Source organism: Sciurus carolinensis, chromosome 2 (genome assembly GCF_902686445.1).
Source record: "Sciurus carolinensis chromosome 2, mSciCar1.2, whole genome shotgun sequence".
In the NCBI taxonomy this organism is placed as follows: domain Eukaryota; kingdom Metazoa; phylum Chordata; class Mammalia; order Rodentia; family Sciuridae; genus Sciurus; species Sciurus carolinensis.
Genome location: NC_062214.1, coordinates 19,260,818 through 19,278,741, shown reverse-complemented (window position 1 = coordinate 19,278,741; position 17,924 = coordinate 19,260,818).

Here is a 17,924-nt window from a genome sequence, read left to right as displayed (position 1 = left end):
GTTTCTAGAGACATATGAATTGCCTAAACTGAACGAGGAGGACATACACAATTTAAATATACAAATTTCAAGTAATGAAATAGAAGAAGTCATCAAAAGCCTACCAACAAAGAAAAGTCCGGGACCAGATGGGTTCTCAGCCGAGTTCTACAAAACCTTTAAAGAAGAGCTCATTCCAATACTTCTCAAAGTATTCCATAAAGTGGAAGAGGAGGGAACCCTCCCAAACTCATTATATGAAGCCAATATTACCCTGTTACCTAAACCAGACAGAGACATATCAAGCAAAGAAAATTTCAGACCAATATCCTTAATGAACATCGATGCAAAAATTCTCAATAAAATTTTAGCAAATTGCATACAAAAGCATATTAAAAAGATAGTGCACCATGATCAAGTGGGTTTCATCCCAGGGATGCAAGGTTGGTTCAACATCAGGAAATCAATAAATGTAATTCACCATATCAACAGACTTAAAGTCAAGAATCACATGATTATTTCAATAGATGCAGAAAAAGCATTTGATAAAATACAGCACCCCTTTGTGCTCAAAACACTAGAAAATATAGGGATAGTGGGAACATTCCTTAACATTGTAAAGGCCATCTATGCTAAGCTCATGGCTAATATCATTCTAAATGGTGAAAAACTGAAAGCATTCCCCCTAAAATCTGGAACAAGGCAGGGATGCCCTCTTTCACCACTTCTATTCAATATCGTCCTTGAAACTCTAGCCAGAGCAATTAGACAGACCAAGGAAATTAAAGGGATACGAATAGGAAAAGAAGAACTCAAACTATCCCTATTTGCTGATGATATGATTATATACTTAGAGGAACCAGGAAATTCCACCAGAAAACTTTTAGAACTCATAAGTGAATTCAGTAAAGTAGCGGAATATAAGATCAATGCACAGAAATCTAATGTATTTTTATACATAAGTGATGAATCTTTGGAAAGAATAATTAGGAAAACTACCCCATTCACAATAGCCTTGAAAAAAATAAAATACTTGGGAATCAATCTCACAAAAGAGGTGAAAGACTTTTACAATGAGAACTACAGAACACTAAAGAAAGAAATTAAAGAAAACCTTAGAAGATGGAAAGATCTCTCATGTTCTTGGATAGGAAGAATTAATATTGTCAAAATGGCCATACTACCAAAAGTGCTATACAGATTCAATGCAATTCCAATTAAAATCCCTATGACGTACCTTACAGAAATAGAGCAAGCAATTATGAGATTCATCTGGAAGAATAAGAAACCCAGAATAGCTAAAGCAATCCTTAGCTGGAAGAGTGAAGCAGGGGGTATCGCAATACCAGATCTTCAACTCTACTACAAAGCAATAGTAACAAAAACGGCATGGTATTGGCATCAAAATAGACAGATAGATCAATGGTACAGAATAGAGGACATGGACACAAACCCAAATAAATACAATTTTCTCATACTAGAGAAAGGTGTCAAAATATGCAATGGAGAAAAGATAGCCTCTTCAACAAATGGTGCTGGGAGAATTGGAAATCCATATGCAACAGAATGAAACTAAACCCATATCGCTCACCCTGCACGAAACTAAACTCAAAATGGATCAAGGACTTCGGAATCAGACCAGAGACCCTGCAGATTATAGAAGAAAAAGTAGGTCCAGATCTTCAACATGTTGGTTTAGGACCAGACTTCCTTAACAGGACTCCCATAGCACAAGAAATAAAAGCAAGAATCAATAACTGGGATAGATTCAAACTAAAAAGCTTTCTCTCAGCAAAGGAAACTATCAGCAATGCGAAGAAAGAGCCTACAGAGTGGGAGAAAATCTTTGCCAATCATACTTCAGATAGAGCACTAATTTCCAGAATCTATAAAGAACTCGAAAAACTCTACACCAAGAATGCAAATAATCCAGTCGACAAATGGGCTAAGGAAATGATCAGACACTTCACAGAAGAAGATCTACAAGCAATCAACAAACATATGGAAAAATGTTCAACATCTCAGTAATAAGAGAAATGAAAATCAAAACCACCCTAAGATTCCATCTCACCCCAATTAGAATGGTGATTATCAAGAATACAAGCAACAACAGGTGTTGGTGAGGATGTGGGGAGAAAGGTACACTCATACATTGCTGGTGGGGCTGCAAATTAGTGCAGCCACTCTGGAAAGCAGTGTGGAGATTCCTTAGAAAACTTGGAATGGAACCTCTATTTGACCCAGCTATCCCACTCCTTGGCCTATACCCAAAGGACTTAAAATCAGCATAGTACAGAGATACAGCCACATCAATGTTCATAGCTGCTGAATTCACAATAACCAGACTGTGGAACCAACCTAGATGTCCTTCAATTGATGAATGGATAAAGAAACTGTGGTATATATATATACAATGGAATATTACTCAGCCATAAAGAATGATAAAATTATGTCATTTGCAGGCAAATGGATGAAATTGGAGAATATCATGCTAAGTGAGATAAGCCAATCTCAATAAACCAAAGGAGGAATGATATCGCTAATAAGTGGATGATGACACATAATGGGGAGTGGGAGGGGTTAGTGTTAGGGTTAGAGTTAGGGTTAGGGAGGGGGGCAAGAATGGAGGAAGGAAGGACTGTATAGGGGGAAAAGAGGGATGGGAGGGGTGGGGGGAAGGGAAAAAATAACAGAATGAATCAAACAGCATTATCCTATGTAAATTTATGATTACACAAATGGTATGCCTTTACGCCATGTACAAACAGAGAAATGACATGTATCCCATTTGTTTACAATAAAAAAAAAGAATAACAAAAAAAAAGAGGCTTCTGGGTGTGTCCATGAGGGCGTGTCTAGGAATGATTGGCATGTGGGAGAGTGAACTGAAGTGGAGCCCACCCTAAGCATGGGTGGTACCGCCCAATCGGTTGGAATAAAAGTTGGAAGAACAAGGAAGCAGATGCAGGTGCAAGCTCAGCTCTTCTTGGACAAGTTCTTGATCGCTGCTTCGATCCTCTGAGGGTATCGGACCCTCACTTCTTCACTCTTCCAAAGTGGACTCTGCCATGATTCTCCAGGTAGTTTCCAGAAGCCTTGGTCTCAGACTAGGGTAGCACTGTTGATTCTTCTTGTTCTGGGCCTTCTGTATCTTGGACTGAGCAGCTACTGGTTCTTCCAGCTCTCCAGCTGCAGACGGCCATTGTGGACTATCCAGCTTCTGGTCATGTAAGCCAACCTAATAAATCCTGTTGATTCTGTTCCTTTAGAGAACCCTGACTAATACAGAGGTGAAATGATTAGATTTTGAGAGATGTAATCTGATCGGTGGATTAATCCACTGATATGAATTAATGGGCGTGGTGGGTAATGGTAGGCAGGTAAGGTGTGACTGAAGAAGGTAGGTTACTGGCGTATGCCTTTGGGGTTTATGCTTTGTCCCCATTGAGCAGGGCTCTCTGCTTCTTGGTTATCATGTCCTGGGCTGCTTTCCTCTGCCTTGAGGTTCTGTCTTACCTTCAGCCCAGAGTGATAGAGTTGGCTAACTATTGACTCATCTTCTGGAACAGTGAGTGAAAATAAACTTTCCCTTTTCTATGTTGTTCTTGTTGGATCTTTTGGTCACCATGATGCAAAATAGAACTAAAATAGTACTAACATATGCCTTCATAAACTTCTCACTGGGCCAAATCAACATCCTGCCAATTTTATGAACAAATTATTAATAATTTTAATATAAAAATGAGAATTTTTATATTAAATTTTATATAAAAAATTTTATATAAAAATGAGAATGAGAGACATGATCAAGTGAGAAAAGTAGACTGATGTTTAAATAAGAATTTATTGACCACCAATAACCACCCTGATCTAAAGTTTACGTCTGGCCATTGCTAATTTTATAGGATTCCAGTGGGAAAAAGATGCCTTTCTCCTCCCCCATCTTACTGAGTTTTCAACTGGAGGATAGAAGATATTAGAACAATGCCATTCGGGAGTGAGTTCTTCTATTACTATGGGCTCAGTTTTGCTGCACTAACAAATAAAACCCTGGATTTCCTTGGTACAAGGTAATAAAATTCTATTTCTTATTTAGACAAAGAACAGTTCTTTTTAAAAATATTTTTAGTCGTAGATGGATGCAATAACTTTATTTTATTTATTTATTTTTATTTGGTGCTGAGGATTGAACCCAGTGCCTCACATGTGCTAGGCAAGTGCTCTGCCACGGACCACAACCCCAACCCAAAGATGAGTTCTTGATTCATGGCTTCTCAGGAATGTTTTCCTCAGTGTGATTTGGGATCCTGCTGTTTGGGGATGCTATCACTACTAACACTATCAACCAACAACTTAACTATTTGGCATTTGTATACTATTTCAACCAGCAAAGGCAGAAATCATATTCTTTTAAGTGCACATGGAACACCTTCCAAGATAGGCTGTATTCTGGGTCATAAAATGAATCAATGAGTCTATTAGTTTTGATAAATATGAAAGGATTCAAGTCATGTATAGTATGTTCTTTGACTGCAATGGAATTGTTAGAAATCCACAATGAGAAGTTCTCCGGAAAATACCCAAATATTTGGAAACCAAATACCATAGGTCTAAATAGCCATGGATCAAAGGAGGAAATAAGAAAGTATTTCTATCAGAACGAAACATAATGTGTGGAATTTGTGTAACGAAGCTATCACTTATCAGGGGAAAACTAATAGTACCAAGTGCTTATCTTAGAAAAGCAATGACCTCAGCTTCCACTATAAGAAATTAGAAGAAAGTAAATTTAACCCAAATAAGCAGAAGAAAGGCAAGAATGAAGTTTGGAGTGGAAATCAATGAAACAAAAAATACAATGGAGAAAAATCAATGAAATCTGAATAGATCAATAGCTATTAAAGAAATCGAATTCATAGTTTAAAACATTCTCATGAAGAAAACTCCAAGCCCAGGTGGCTTTACTAGTGAATTTCATCACACATTTGAGGATAATGCTAAACATACACAAACTCTTCCAGAACATGGAAGAAGACTGAACGTTTACCCTAAGGTATCTGCTCCCATCTCTTTGATTCAACACTGTGTTGGGAATTCTGGCCAGTGAAATTAGACAAGGAAGAATAAAAGCTTCTGAACTGGAAAGGAAGACATGATTTCTAGAAAATCCCACAGAATCTACAGAAAAGCTATTTGAATTAACAAGTGAGCTTGGTAACATTATGGGATATGAGATCAATACTGTGTATGAAAATCAAGTACTTCTATAAGTAGTGAATAACTATAATTATAAATTGATAATCAATACCATCTCCTATAGAATAAAATATAAAATACTTGGTAATAAATTTCACAAAAAAATGTGAAAGAGGTATACTTCAAAAACCATAAAATATTGCTGAGAGAAATAAAGAGAAAATCTGAATAGAGTAAAATACCTTGTTCATGGATCAGAAGCCTCGATCTTGTTAAGAAGTCAGTTTTTTTCCCCAAAATGATGAACAGATTTAACACAATGTCAATCAAAATGGACAAGCTAATTCTAAAATTTGTATGGAAATACTTGGGACCTGGTTCTATTCCAAATAACGTTGAAAAAGGACAGAGTTTGAAGGCTAATGCTACCTGATTTCGAGATTTATTATAAAGCTGCAGTAGCCAAATTTGGCATCAGGATAGACGATTAGAGAAAAGGAACAGAAATAAGAGTCCAGAAATAGATGCATAGAGGGGTAGCTGATTTCCACAAAGGTGCAAAAGCAATTCAGTGGAAAAGGACTGGCTCTTAAACAAATGGCACTGGAGCATTTGGATGTCCATGTGCAGGACAAACTGGATGGGGCAGGGGAGAGGGAGGGCAGAGCAGGTGCACCGAGCAGGCAAACAGTGCAGCTCCGACGTGTGACAATGAATGTGGGGATGCAGATGTGGCATGTGGAGTGCCTGCGTGTGTGCCCAGGTGGAGGCTGACCCACTCAGGACGGAAAGTCCCCGCTCCAGGAAGCCTCTCGGTCCTGGGAAGGCTGGTGGAAGGGTGATCATCCATTCTTTGTGCAGGAGTGAATGTGTGTGTGTGCATGCACACGTGTACTTGTGTGCACTTGTGAGTGTGCACGTGTGAGTGCTTGGACCTGTGCCAGTGGATGGAGTTCACTGTGTGATACTTCACAAGGTGGATCCACCCAGGGGTGTGCCTCCATTTGTGAAGGAGTCCCTGGGGCTTCGCAGATGTCTCAATGCAGATGTATTTATCTCCTCCTCTGTTCCCTTCTGTGCTTCCAGAAAGGACCTAAGGTGTCTGTGGGACACTTTCTTTGTGGAAAGGCAATGCTTTGAGTGGTTGAGAGCTTGGACTTTAGGTTTGGATGAATTGGGTTCAAATCCTGCCCCGACCTCTAGAGGCTGGGTGATCTTGGCCAAGGAACTTATGCTCTGGGTGGGTCAGTTTCCTCCAGATAAAATGGATGAAAGGACACTTTATCAGGAACATAAATGAGACAGTGCATCTAGACAGACATCGCTCAGCCATCTCTCAGTTCACAGTAGTGATTACTATTGCTGTTCTTACTCTAGTCTTTGGGGCCGAGTGCCCTCCTATGGAGTGGGTGTGTATGTTAGCGTGTGCATCTATGAATGCGTGCAATTTTTTTGTGTTCATGCCTCGTGAACGTACATGTTTTTATGTCAATATATATACTTGTGTGTGTGAGGGTAAGTGTAAGTGCACACATGTGCTTATCTGCTCACACAGAGCCATGCGTTCTGAGCAAGCAGCTACTTTGGGCCCTGTCAGGGGGGGCAGTGGGGAGTTCAGGGCACCCAGAGAGGAGGTTTCTGGAACCACTACGTTCCTTTCACCTGACCATGGGACCTGCAGCTCCCAGGGGTGCTCTGGCCCGAGTTCTTAGTGATGTGCTTTGCATAGGTTTGAATTCGGTATTCTACAACCTGCCTTATTAAAATATATATTGTGCCTTATGAATCTTTAATGTGCAGCACTTAGCGAGGAGTCCATAATCCCCTCAATTGAGCTGTATAAAGAAGGCCCATTGGGGAGATGGACGCTTTCTGCAGAGGCTGCAGTGAGGAGGGGCTGCGGGGGGCTGGTGGAAGGTTCCACAGATGGGGCAGTAGTTCCCACAGACGGTGGGAGGTGGGTCTTGTGGACGGAGAATCGCGGGCTGTCAGACAAGAGGGCCAATCAGATCCTCCCTTAGAATTTAACTCAGAGATACAGACAGGAGTTGGTGGGTGGCGTGCCTGTGAGCTCCAAGTCCCCTGCAGCTGGGGCTGGAGTTGGTGTCTTGATAACTGATCTATCTGAATTATTGGGTGGCACGTGGGGTGACGGTGGGGACAGGCGGGCAGAAAGCAGACGGTGGAAGAAGCCAGTCTGGAAGACGGGGTAAAGCGACAGCAGAACAAAGTGGGGCTCAGAGGACAGAGTCAGAAGAGGCAGAAAAGAGGAAGAGGAGAAGAAGCCTGGTTTCCTTCCCACTTCAGTGGAGCAGGTCTGAATGAGTTCGAGGCCCTTCCGGCCTGAGCTTCTGGCTGGCGTGTCTTGGGCATCTAGTGTTTGCCACGGCAGGCACAGGACAGACGATCTCTCACTGGATCCTCGCAGGGCCCTGTGTTATGTTCCCACTTCACAGCTGAGGAAACTGAGGCTGCCCCAATGACAGATGCCCCCAGGCCCACACCTGAGAGGACACAGGTGGGACAGAAAACCACTCTCCCAGCTCATGAGTACTCTCCAGCCTTGCCAGCCTGGGGCAACTCAGTCCTGTCCCAGAGTCTTTGGACTTGCTGTCCTTGTGCCTAAACCTCTTTTCCCTGATTGCAGTGGGCCAGCTCTTTCTGATCCTTCAGGTCTCAGCTCAGTGTCATCTCCTTGAGAACGTTCCTGATCATCCTAATTAAAGTGACGACTCTACCCCATGGTTTTGTCACTGAGCACCTTGGGGTTGCTGCTGATTGTATAGTTTGCTAGTTTTTTACCTGCTTTGCATTCATCACAATTTCGTAATTTGTAGGATTCTGGGTCTACAGGGATCTGATGACGTGCATCTCTTTTCCTGGCAGTAAACTCCACTCACTGGTGGCCTTGCTGTGAGCCACCAGTGCGTAGCTGGGAATTGGGCTCACAGATGGCGTTAGGGAGTTTGGTGTGTACTGCTGGATGCGTGCTGGGTCGCCATTTTACCTAGGAAGCAATGGGAGCACGGAAGGATTAAGGCATTTGCCCACAGCACCGAATAAACAGGTCACTACAGCAAGGCTGTGTCGGCCTCTGGTGCAACGCCGGAGCCCCAGGCCTCTGTGGAAAAGCACTTTTTCCTGGGCTGGCAGCAGTGGCGGAGAAGGCTGCTTCCCACCGGGCTGAGCAGGGGCCGCCCCGCCTTTGGCCCCCTGACCCGGCCGCAGCGTCAGGACCCAGCCCTGCACTCGCTTGCTGTGGGAACTTAGGCCAATTTCCTGCCTGGTTCTCCTCCCCCACCAGCCAGGAGGCTGATGAGTTAGGAGAGTGACAGAGGCAGGAGTCCCGGCAGTGTGGGACTGTCTGTCAATCACTCCCCTGCCCTCGGCCGCCATCTTCCCATGTCATGGCCACCAGGGTTCCTTACTTTCACCTGGAGAAGGTGAAGGGAGAGAGATGCCAAAGGCCAAAGGTGAAACCGGGCTGACAACAGGTCTCCATTGGCCACATGGCCCCTGTCCCTCTGGAGGTGGGCTGGAGGATATTGATACTCCGGGAGGAGGCAGGAAGCTAGGCGCTAAGGGCTTAGGGAATAGGGGTGGCAAGGGTCTGCTGCCCAGGAACACTGTGTGGGGTGGGGGAAGCCAAGGGAGGGGAGGGTCCTCAGGGCTTGGGAGCAGAGGAGGCTGACCACCCGGGCCTGCCACCCGAGGCACGAGGGAGCTCTGGGCCACCCCTGTGCTCTCTCTGCAGCAGCTCTGGAGGAGGAGGCTCCTGGCAGGGAGGACTTGGTGGGGGCACCATGGGGAGGTGGCCCCCAAGCTGTCCTGCTGTGCCTCCCCACCAAGCAGCTCCAGCACATGCAATTATAAGACAGTGGGCAGATGACAGAGTTAGTTAATGTAACAAGCCCTTTAAGCATTTAGCCACATTCGAGTGTTTAATCAGCTGTGTAAAGTGCAATATCTATCTTTCAATTTTATGCCATTAGGGGAGACAAGATTTTGATTAGGTACTTAATCTGTGCACGGAAAAAACAGGCCCATAGCAAGCCCACGGTGGGGAGGGAAAGGGACATTGGACGGGGGATTCGATAAAGGGGAAAGACAGAAATTTAACATAAAAGAGAATTAGTGCGGCTCCTTTCAATTTAGTGCCCAGGCTTTATGGCCTAATCAATTAGAGGCCTGGCTGGGGCTGCTGGGAAGCTGCTCGGCTGGGCTGGAGGCTTGGCCATATTAATTCCCTTCATTACGTGGGGGTCAGGCCGAGGGCTTTGCAGGGGCTCTGCAAGGAGTGGGTCACTTCTCGGGCACTGGCTCAGGAAGCAGAGGGAGGAGGTCAAAGGGTGCCAGGCCAGACAGGAAGGGTCCTGGGGACTCTAGGAAGGCTGGGCACTCAGGAGGGTGCGGGTGGGAGGGTTCAGGGAGAATGCAGGCCTGTGAGGTGGTGTAGAGGGGTGGTCAGTCCCTTAGTTGTGGGTTAGGTGAGGCTGGGCTTTGCATACCAGCTTTATGACCTGTGGGCTGTGTGATTTTGGGTAAATTGCTTGGCCTCTCTGTGCTGCAATTTCCTGCCCAACCACAACTGAGGTTATCCTAAAGGGTTGCTAGGAAGAGAAAAAGAGAAAGTGGCATGCAAAGAGTTTAGCAAAGTGTGTGGCATAGAGTGTTAGCTCTTGGTCTTGTCACTTTCATTTCTAATATTATTACATGAAAGTAATATTTTAGAGACAAGAGCTCTAAGCACCACTATTGTTTTCTTTGAACACTGTTGTGCTAGGTGCTTGTGCTAGGTGCTCCATTACTAACAGGAGTTTCCCCAGGTTGGTGCTATTGCCTGCGGTTTTCAAATGAGGAAACTGAGGCACAGTGAGGTAAACTGCTTGCTCAAGGTCACATGGCATTGGAGGCTCCAGCGTTGGCACTTTCCTGCCAGGAGGCACACATTCCCTGTGCCTGGGCAGTAGGTGGGACTAGATTCCAAGATGGATGAGGCTGCTGGGAGAACGGTGGCATCCCTAAGGCACCCAAGGGCTCCAGAAGTCACACTCCAGTTCCTGAGCAGTTTGGAGAAAAGACGCCTGAGGTCAGCCGGTGATCTCCACAGAGCTGGGGTCCTGCAGGTTTGCCAGAAACAGCCACAGTCCATGAACGTCAGGAAAACAGGGAGGCTTGGGGTAAAGTGGAAATGAACCTCTGGGCCTCAACCTGGCAGCCTCCCCTTCTGGGCCTCACCCTGGCAGCCTCCCCTTCTGCCCCATGCCGTCCCCAGAGGCACTTGGGCAGGACCTCAGGGTCTCCATGACCCAGTGTGAAACCACTGGAGCAGAGTGAACCGCTGTGGGGTCAGGTGGAATTCTAGAAGGATTGTGAAAGAAGACCCTTAGGGACATGGGGCTTTGAGAACCAGCAGAGGGGTTAGTCCCAAGGGGTTTCCTTCAGCTGCTATGGGAAGGCGAGAGGAAGCAGGCTGAGATTGACTGGCTGACTGCACTAAGTAGCTGCGAGAGCTGGGCAGTGACTCAGTCTTCCTCTGCCGTCTCTCCCTGTTGTACCCCGGGGTGATCATGGCTCCTACCTCATAGCCTGGTGGTAAGGATTGGCTAAACCCATATACGGAAGTGCCGTGAACTGTGCGTGGCACCCGCCAGGCACTTGATAGATATTAGCTACTCTTATGACTGCCTGTTGTCTTAGACCTTTCTGAGGCCCAGGGCTGCTCAGCACACACCACAGTCCCGTGTCATCCCTGTCGCATCTGTGTCGGTGGTTGCCATGGTGCTGATCATGCAGATGGAAAGCTAAGGCTCAGAGACATGAAGTGACTTTTCTCCTAACACGTAGCTGGCATGTGCCAGGGATGAGACCATTTGCTTAATGTCTAGTTGCTTCTAAAGGACTCTGCCCTATGGCACTACTGGGGCAGGTAAATGGCATGGCCAGAGTGAATGCAGATCCTTGCAGGGCACTGGGGAAATTAGTTTATTCCACATGTATTTGTTGAGCACTTATTATATGCCACACATAACAAACCCCGTGAAGACAGGAGTCGCATCTCTGGTCATCACTGCCACCGAGCCGTCTTCTCATATGTATTTGTACAATGAATGAACGGATGAGCCAGTGAGGGAATGAATGGCGTAACTGGATCGGGTTCTGCGTCCTTGAGGAGTAGAGAAATGTGCATGCACGATTCTCCCACTAGGTGTTGGCGTGGCTGGCTTAGCAGGAGGCACCGTGATGGAGCGGACGAGAAGTGACAGACTCTGGGTTGGAATCCCGGGCCACCTCCTTACAATTGGACAAGGTATGTAACCTCGCTGTAATACCTTTCTGTGTTTGGTGGAGGTTTCCAAAAGTTCTGCTTCTTGCTTTTCTCCTTGGCTGGGAGGATGGAGCACAGGGTTTGGCACATGATGGGTGCCTGGTAAAAGTTACTTTCCACCCATCCATCCCCTTCCCTTGAGTGACCAAGAGATCAGTGAACCCATGGTTTGTATCAGCCAGGAAGAATTCTTCCAATGAGAAGTTATTCAAATCTGTATTTGATCCCTTGCTCTAGTGATGGATTTAGAATATGTCTCATAGGATGGAGCAGGGTTCCATTATCCTTCCAGAGCACCCTGCACATCTTCACATGATTCTTGGTGCTGTACAATGCTTGTTCTGCCTATTAGACTAGATTGCCACTAGGGTAGGATCTTTGTCTTGTACATGGTGGCATAATAGTTGCTCAGCAAATCTGCCAAATGACTGAAGAAATGGATGGTTGAATGACAGAGAGGGCCTTGCAGTCCCATTATGGATGGGACACAGATGGGCAGGATAGAATTTATTGCACAGTAGCTAGGACTGGAGAAGTTTTCTAGGTGACGCCACTCTGCTTACTAAGTAAAATTTGACAGCCCAAACTGTCAACCACTGTATTGGGATTATTAAAAAAAAAATGCAATCTTGGAGAGAAAGACAACTTAACCTTGTCCTTCTTGATTCCATAGTTATTTGGAGCAGAGGTTGGCAACACTTTTTGTAAAGGACCAGAGAGTAAATATTTTCGCATTTGAGAACCAATAGTCTCTGTTGCAACTACTCCACTCCACCACCATAGTGGAAAAGCAGCCATAAAGATATCTGAGCAAATGTATGTGGTTGTGTACCAATAAAACTTTATTTAAAAAACAGGGAACCACAGATTTGCATCACAGGTGATTGTCAATTGCTGATGAAGAGGCTTTAGTCTTAGGAAGTAGTCTTTCTGCTATGCCAAGTCACATTCTCTTTAATTAACATTGTCTCTCAGCAGCTGTGAGCCCTGAGCCATGGGTAGACCAAGAGGTTCCTGCAGACTTGGGCTCAGCAGGCTGTTACTCCAGACATGGCAAAAAACATCAGCTACCACTTACACTTATTATATGTCACACGCTTAACACAGCGTGAACCCACGGAGCATCCTTAGCAGCCCAGTCCTATTATTCTCCCTCTTTTTACAGTTGAATAAACTAAGGCTCAAGAAGGTTAAGTGACTTACTTATGGTCACAAGCTAATAATTTAACCCTTATTTATTAGAAAATTGTTTGATCCATTCTATTCCAGACACTTTATTGCAGTTCGGGACACCGTAGACTCCTGACCTTATCCTGTTCACATTTTATTTGGGAAAGGTGGACAATGAATGAACTAAATGAATAAACAATCTGGGGTGTTGGAAGGGGATAAGGTCCCATCAGTCAGGACAGGCATGGTTTAAAGCTAGGGTCAGCAAACTCTGTGTGGCCCGTGGGCCAGACCCGGCCCACTGCCTATTTTTGTAAACCAAGTTCTACTGGGGCACAGTCAGACCATCTGTTTATGTACTGTCTAGGCCTGCTTTTGTTCTGCAATGGCAGAGTTGAGTAGTTGTAACAGGAACCGTCTGGCTTCTGAGGCTGGAAAATATTTGTGACCCCTGGTTTAAAACAACCAAAGTTTGTTTTTTGCCCTTGCTTCCTGTCTTCTGGGCTGGCCCAAGAGCATGGTCTATCAGTCACACAGGGTCCAGGCTGGTGGAATGCCCACCACCTCAATGTTTGCCAGGCAAAGGAGGCCTCTGAAGTGTCCCCTATGGGCCATTAAATGCCTGGCCCAGGAGAGACATGTGCTATTTCTGCTCAGAATTTGTCACATCCCCTGATAGTAAGGAATTTAGCTTTGCCACTGTCTTGGGAGGTGCAGAGCGAGAAATATTTGCAAATCGCTCTGATGACCACTTGTGCTTTGGGACCTCCATTATAGGGTAAGTGGATAGGGGCTGCTGGGGCCTTTTCAGTGCTAACGAAAGCAGTCAGACTGGGGCCAGGTGAGCGCTCAGCTGGCATTTGAGCCCAGCTCTGTCCACCTTCAGAGGACATCCTCTGCACCACTATGCTGTGCTACCCCACCCCGCATGCCTACGGAAGGAGGGTGCTGGCAAGGTCGTTGGAACGCCAAATGGGGAACAGATCCCTTGCCAACTCCTGCCCTGGGGTCTGGCTGCCCTTGACCCAGCCACCTTGTTCCAGCTGTGGGGTTTCTGTCTCTCATGGATCACCACCCCATGGTGGCCACAGCAGGGTAGCTTCACTGGCCAATCCCAGGAGGGATGGGCTGGGGAGGAGGGCGAGGAGCCTCCTCTGCGAGGCTGTGACTCCGGAGGCACTACATTAACGTTATTAATAACCCTCTCAGCCTTTATTGAAAAGATGCTCTCCGTGTCTGAATTTGCCACTATGGTAACCCATTTATTAGGGCTGTAAGAGCTGGCGTTGCTTCAGACCATATTTATTACCATGATTTGCTGAGGGAAGGTGCTGATCTGGGCTGGGGCAGCTGGGGAGACAGTACACAGTTTCTCCGAGGAAGGGAGGCGGCTCCCCCCAGAGGTCAGCAAGGTGCGGGTCCTGCCTCTCTCGATTAGATCAGGACTCGGGTTGCAGGCAGCAGGGGGGCTGAACACCAGGGCACTCCCTTCTTCTCATGTGTACACCAGGACTGCAGGACTCCTAGGAGCCAAGCGGGTCCCCGGGTCCCAGGGCTAATGGTCAAGTGGTGGTAGTGGTGACCTCGAGTTCCTCTAAAACTCTGAGTAGCGTTCTTTGGGTCCCTCCCGCTCTCTTTTTGTAATATATAATAAACTTTTTAGCATCAGAAAACAATAGCCACAATACCTGTGACGACGGCAGCGCCACCAGCCCCTGACGCAGTTGGCGCTGTTTGCTGGCCTCTCAGGTCCCTTCCTTGGAGATAGTGTCCAGAGGTACATTGGGCAACGGGTTGGGGACTGGCATCCGTTAGCTTGGGCTGCACACCAAGCACCACAGACGGTGTGACTTAGAAACAGAAACTCGTTTTCTCACCATCCTGGAAGCTGCAAGCCCGAGATGGAGGTGTCCGCGGGGCTGGTTTCTCTTCTTGGCCGGAGACGGCACCTTTTCTCTGTCTTCGTCCAGTCTTCTTCTCTGTGTGTCTGCACCCCAATCTCTAGATGAGCCTCGAGTGTCCCTGTGGCTGTGCAGTGGACTGCCACAGGCAGCTGTTCTCACTGAGAGCCGTTCATTTCCCAGCTCATTCCTGTTGGAACCCGGGCCACATGGATTCCACCCCAAAGCTGCCCCTGGAAGGGAGTGAGCTGTCTAGGAGTCCCAAGGCCAAGGTCTTGTCCACCCCCAGGCCCTGGCACTCTTGCTGTTGCAGTTGCTCCTTCCTTCCCACTCTTCTTGCTGTTGCCCATTTGGCATTTGCTTCTAGTTGTGGCTGGAGCCCTCAGGGCTGGGCTGCCTCCTGCTTCTCCAGGGTGGTATTTACCTCCTGCCTCTGCTCTTCTCCATGACTGCATCCTTCTCTTCCTTCCATCCTTTTTCTTTCCCTACCTCTCTTTCTCTCTCCCTCCCTCCTTCTATTTCTTCCTTTCTTTCTCTCTTCCTCAGTCCCCTGAAGACTGGAAGAGCGACTGAAGTGTGCGGAATTGCCTCGGGGAAAAGCGGCAAGGAGGCACGTGTCATGGCAACAGAAGGTAGGGAGACGCATCCTTGCCAGGGAGGTCGAGGCGCCGGTGAGCCATGCAGTGGAGGAGACACAGTGGAGGGCATTAGCTGTGTAAGGTGACAGTGGGGCAGAGATGGTGTATGCGAGGCACAAGACCTAGGCCACGCGAAGACCCCTGGGGAAGAAACAAAGGACGAAGAGTTGGAGCAACAAGGGCAAGAAGCCACGAGTGAGATGAGGTAGGCGAGATCAAGTCATCAGGAGCATTAAAACTTTGCTGAGAACTCTGGTCACTTGGCCTGAGGGGCAGGTCCCTGAAGGGCACCAGGAAGCCAGGGGAGTGCGTGAAAGTCAGGTTGATGAGGACACAGGTCACTCTGGCTACTGAGAGTCAACGGAGTGGCAACGGAGAGGCTCAAGTGCTGAGCTAGGTGATGCTGGAGTAGCTCACAGACACCCGTCTCCCACCAGGCGACATTTAACTTGTCACTTATTTGCCCATGGAGGTTGCTGCTTGAGGACCAGAGTTACCAAGTCTGTGTGTTTTTGTTTGTTGAATCGTTTTCCTAGTTTTTTAAAAATTTCGAACTAATTTTACACTCATATTGAATTTGCAGAAATAATGGAGTATTTCTGTTCTCCCAACTTCGCCAACTGCCCCCATGATCAAATCCAGGAAGTCGACAATGGAATACACCATTAACTGAACTGCAGTCCTTGTTTCTCGCGTGCGGGTGTCTAGTTCTTGGTTACGGACTGCTAAGACTCCAAAGCGGTATGATAGAAAAGTTGAGGAAACATTGCCAAGCTTGCTCCTCTCTTCCCAACACTGAAGGCACCCCTGAGTTGGAGATAAAGTTAGGGAGATAGCGTGGGAGTTAGATGTGATGACTCGGTCCTAAGAAGGACAGTCCTGAGTACCCTTCAGTGGGCTTCTCTCAGACAGTCAGGGTAGCTCTGTGAAGGACTTCCAGCCTCATCCTCGGCCTGCTCTTCAAACCACACTAACCCCATGGGCCAGATTTGCTCTTAGCACACCTGAGTGCTCTGCAGGCCCCAGTGTCTCCCTTTTCTGGCATCTTCCTTTGCACCTTAACTGTGCCACTTAAGTGACTGACCTTGTTCCTCCACAGACGCCTGTATTCATCTGATGCCCTCCAGGTAGAACACTGCTTTCCTCTAACTCTCCATGTGCCCATTCTCCCCATGCTTCAAGTCCTCAAGAGTCCCCCTTCCCTAGCATGTCCCCTCTTCATGAGTCATCATGAAGGTAAGATGTTCCCTCCCTGGAGAGCCCTTCGTACCCTGCTTCCATTCTCCTCTCTCCTGGGTTGTTTTCTTGTTAGTTTCTCTCAGTCTAAAATGTTCCTGGTGGTTGACCTGTTTCCTGTTTTCCCTACCAGCATGTGAGTTCTGAGAGGGCAGCGACCCACACAGTCTGTCTTGGCCTCTGCCGCGATGCCAGTACCTGGAACAGAGGGTGGCACCAAATAGGTGCTCAATACATGTTTGTAGCAGAATGACGACCTGAAAGTGACAGCAGTTATGTTGATTTGAGATGATTGTGATGATCATCATAGTGAAGTCTCGTGGCCGAACCTCTACAACTCGCTGTGCTGACTTTTGGTGCAGATTGCTCCATATCCTGAGTCACCACCACATTTGGGTAAACCTGACTTCACACTGGGGAACAGTCCATTGACTAGGTTGGGCTGATCCGTCTCTGGATCTCCTTTAGCCCTGGAATTGGCACATGGAGAGCCATTGTGGTTAATATTCTGAGTGAAAAAATGTTTGAACAAATGAGGAAGAGCAACTATCATTGCTTCTATTTTGCAACTGAGCTAACAGTCCGGCTCAGGGCCCCATCCACACCAGCAGCAGAGCCGGGGGAGGAGCGAGGCATCTGCCCTCCTGCTCTTCCACCCCATCCGCATGCTCTTGGTCTTTCTCCTACTCTCAGGGCTCTTAGGACAATAAGTACAAACCTATAAAGCTCTCTCCAGTGTATCTTGCTTACCCGCTCTTATCAGAATAGAGGGGAACTGAAAGGGCTTTCAAAAGAGCCATCTGTTAGTTTTCATAAAGACATTATCTGCATCCCATCATGGGGCTTTTGCTGTCTCTGACATGTGTCTGCTCTCCCTCCGCTGTCTGAGAGAGCAGAGCGCACCGTGCCTTGTAGCGGCTAGAGGTGGGCTGCAGACAGAGTATTTATCTAAAAGTGAAGAGATCTGACTTCTAAGCAAGCCCAATATTAAATGTATAAATAATGCATCCTGTGGCATTATTTATAATGCAATAACATCTCTATAATGTAATAAAAGTATGCAGGTTCCCAGTGCCCTTCTTAACTCCTTCCTGTCTTGGAAGATGCTGGGATCCACCAGCTTCCTCAGTCCCTCAGGGCTTTGGAATGGGTGCTGCATGCCAAACCCTGTCAGATTCTGGCCTCTGCACAGCTGATGGCTCTTGAAATTCCCTGCAGAATGAGCTTGGCCCCAGTATCCAAGGCAGTGATTTCCAAACTCTGGTGTGAGTCAGAATGCAGATTTCCTATCTTCAACCTACTGATTTGGAAACTTCAAGCAATGGAGGAGGACATTTGTATGTCTAATTAGTTCCCCTGGTATATTCTAAGGGTGTAAATGAGGACTCTTGGATCAGTCCCTATTTGTGGCAGCATAGACTTAAACATCTCCAGCTCATTGCTCTGGAATTCAGAATCGAGTAGTCTGGCTAGGAC